This window comes from Triticum dicoccoides, chromosome 5A (assembly GCF_002162155.2).
Source record: "Triticum dicoccoides isolate Atlit2015 ecotype Zavitan chromosome 5A, WEW_v2.0, whole genome shotgun sequence".
Taxonomy (NCBI): domain Eukaryota; kingdom Viridiplantae; phylum Streptophyta; class Magnoliopsida; order Poales; family Poaceae; genus Triticum; species Triticum dicoccoides.
Window position 1 is genome coordinate 44,143,080 of NC_041388.1, and position 3,896 is coordinate 44,146,975.

Sequence of the window (3,896 nt, forward strand, 5' to 3'; positions counted from 1 at the left end):
TGAAACCTTCAACACGATTTGTTTCCGGATATTAGATTTCTTGCGGCAAAAGAAGAGCAGCACCTTACGGGGTGTCCACGAGGGTCGGGGGCACGCCCACCCCCCTGGGGCGCGCCCCCTGCCTTGTGGGCCCCTCGAGCATCGTCTCGTGTTGATTCTTCTTTCCAAAAATCATAAATATTCTCCATCCGTTTTTATCCCGTTTGGACTCCGTTTGATATGAGTTTTCTGTGAAACATAAAACATGCAACAAACAGGAACTGGCATTGGGCACTGGATCAATATGTTAATCTCAAAAAATAGTATAAAAAGTTGCCAAAAGTATATGAAAGTTGAATAATATTGGCATGGAACAATCAAAAATTATAGATACGATGGAGATGTATCACCCGCCGCCGCTAGCATCACCTGGTCTCGCAGAAGTAGCCATCTCTGTACCGCGAGGATGGAGGGAGGGAGCGGGCAACGAGAAGGGAGTGGGAAGGGGAAAAATGGTGTGTGGCGTGAGCGGGAGGAAATGGATTTGGTCCCGACGGTGCCGTCTAACGGCTGTCGGGGCGGTTAGGAGTGCCACATATGCAAAAAGCAGGGTCCATCTGTCACAAGCTCACTTAACATAGCCATATCCGCTGATCAGTGTTTTTTGCAAAACGATTACACAATACATGGTGTTTTCTGTAAAAGAAATGTAACGTAGTATTCTCTGCAAACCTAACCTTCAAAGTGGTGGATTCTTGCAATTTACTTCAAACTGATATACACACCGACGACTGGTGACCCACTCACCTGGTCCCTCCAACTAGAGACACGCTGGTTGCCCGGGTCCTTACAGCTGCACCTCCGCCAGCTAGCCCTCTCGATCCAGCCAGTTTACCATCTCTTCCTAGCTAGCCATCTCTACCCGTCTGGACGGCTGGCCATCTCTGTCCGCCTGACCATCTCTACCCGGTTGACCCTCTCGATACGGTCGGCTGGCCATATCTACCTAGACGACCGACCCTACCGACACAACCGGCTGGCCATCTCGGATCATACGGCCACACACCACTCCCAGTCAACCGGGTGTATGGGCCCAACCGACACGGGCGAGAAAACCGGCCCGGAGCCGAAGAACGAGGTGGATGAAAACATAAATAATACTAGTATGATTATCTTTTTAATAAAGAGAGAATTCTAATCTAATAGGCGCTTGATACGTCTTAAACATATTTATAAATTTTTATTGTTTCATGCTATTATGTTAGTACCTTTATATACTTCTTATAACAATTTATATTATTTTCTAGGCTAACCTGTTATTTGATTCATGTTTTCTATTTGTTTTTGGTTCCACATAAAATCAATATGTTGATTTGTGGGATTTCAGATAATCATTTTGAACATTTTAGATGACCCACATTGGATGGCTAAAAAGTGTCCATAATTGTGGTCGATTCGGGACAACTCCAACACGCCGAAGCATTTTGTCTGTGCATGTTTGTTTGTGTTGAAATGGACAAAAACATTCACCCAACTCGCTGACCTAAACTAAAATCATGTCCGCTCGTTGTCCGTCTGGATGCATTTCTGGTCCAAATTTGCACATGATTTGCGTCCACATGGACACGAGACCGACCGTTGTGCTCCCACACCGGCCGACACAAACCCTAGCCACGCTGTCACTATGAGCTTCTTCGGCAAGGGCAAGGGCAAGCATGACCATGAGGTCGGCTCATCGCGAGGCCAGACGGCTTCAAGTTGGTGCCGTGGGGAGGGCACGACCACGCGACCAACCGTACATCCAGGTGCACCGCGCGGAGTACCACTGGGAGTACCGCGTCCCGCTGTCGTGGCCGGACGTGAATCTCCCCACGGCTGGCACTCGACCCCCACCGCATTCCAGTGTCGACTGTGTCGTAGTCCAATTACGTGCGTGCCAAAGAGATCCGCAAGCGGTGGGCTCTCCTCACGCCGAAGCAACACCGCAACGCCACATACGCGCCAAACTCCCCGAACTAGGATGTCCTTGGTCCTTTTTCTTTAGTTTTATTATTAATATTTTATTTTTAATCATGGTCTAAGTGGACTTTGACCGGTTGATTCACATGCATGGCTTTATTTTAAGTAGCTCAAGCCTATTTAGTTCTTTTTAAAAAGGGAAACGTTTCACGACGGGACACCGACCGAAGCTTCGGCCGGTGCGTCCACGCGCGAACATATCAAGCGACTCACCTAGCGACACGTAGGACGGGGGGCCCGCCCACGTGCGTCTTCTTCCTCCTGTTTCTCTTCTTCCCGTCGCTTGTCTCTCTCTCTCCCAGCTGCCATGGCCAAGCTTCGCCGTCCGGAGACCTCCTAGGGCGTCGGCGCCATGGGAATCAGCTGATCCAGCTGCCCTCGGCCAGATCTGCTCGGATCTGCGCCGCCGGAGCTCTGCCTGCCCTCGTCGGACCCGACCACACATCTGAGCTGCAAACCACCACGCGCGGAGCTGCAACCGTTGAACCTTTTTCCTCCCGGAATGGCACCGCGGTGAGGATGGCCATGGGCAGGCGTGGGAGCTCCGCGGAGCAGCAGCAAGTAGCTGTGAAAAATGGTTGTAGCAAATTCCAACGCCGTTTGTAGAAAAACCAACTATGGTTGCAGCAAAACGACGTCATCGCCATCGCGGGATTCACAGCTAAGACAATTAGTTTGAAGCTTTTTTCAATGCCGGTTGTAGCTTTTGTAACCGCCGGTTGTAGCTTTTCGTTTGTCGTCCATGGCTTACGCTCCACGGTTGAAGCTTTTTTCGTCGTCGGATGAAGCTTTTTTCGTCGCCGGTTGTAGCTTTTCTTTGATTGTTCATAGTTTTTCGTCATACGAGTTGAAACTTTTTTCATAGCCGGTTGAAGCTTTTTTGGTCGTCGGATAAAGCTTTTCTTCATCGCTGGTTGTAGCTTTTCTTTGGTCGTTCATAGTTTTCCGTCGTAAGAGTTGAAACTTTTTTCATAGCTGGTTGAAGCTTTTTTCGTCAGCGATTGTAGCTTTTTCCATCGTCGGTTGCAGCACTGGGCATCTTCCCTGGAGCTCGATTTTTTTGTTTGCAACCTGGATATGAGCGCGCGGCGAGCACACCGGTGAGCTCCGGTCGTCGCCACCGGAGCTGCAACGGTGGCCATGAAAGCTTCAATCGCAGGGGTGGGCTGTTGCATGGGGCGAAGCCGGTGACGAGGATGGCCGTCGAGGACTGGACCGGCGACCAGGGCGGCCGGGAAAGACGGCCGGCGAGGACGGTGACCAAGGACGAGGAGGGCAGGCGAGGGAGGGGCGGCGACGAGGAAGGACGCGTGCGGCCGGCGAGACGGGGTTCGCGAGAGCAAGACGACGCTCGTTACGCGCTCGCGAGAGGAAGACGACGACCTGGTTGGATAAGGATTTAATGGCTCGGGACGGGCCGATGTGACGGCTAGGGTGCGACCGGCCGAAATGTTTCGGCCGGCGCACCGGCGCTTAGCATCGCCTTTTAAAAATGACCGCCTGGACTAATGCGTAAGCCGCAGACTAATTCCGTGTAGGTCGAGTCGAGCACAGACTAATTCCGCACAGACCACAGACTAATGTGTAGGCCGCTTCAGGCGCACCGACGCCCCCAACACCAACCCTGACACGCTCGTTCGCTCGGCCAATACAAATCTTATCTTGACCTAACCTTTATCTTTATCTTTTCTTTTTTTTTATTTTTTTATTTTTTATCTCTTATATATATATATATATATACCTATATATATATATATATATATATATAAGAGATTGAATGTCAGTTATGCTTCAAGTGGTCAGCCTTTTTTTTTACTGAAGATAATAAGATGGATGTTGGCGTTTGATACACGGTGGAATTTCAGCAGCAAAAGATCGGTATCTGAAGTTCTGAACTG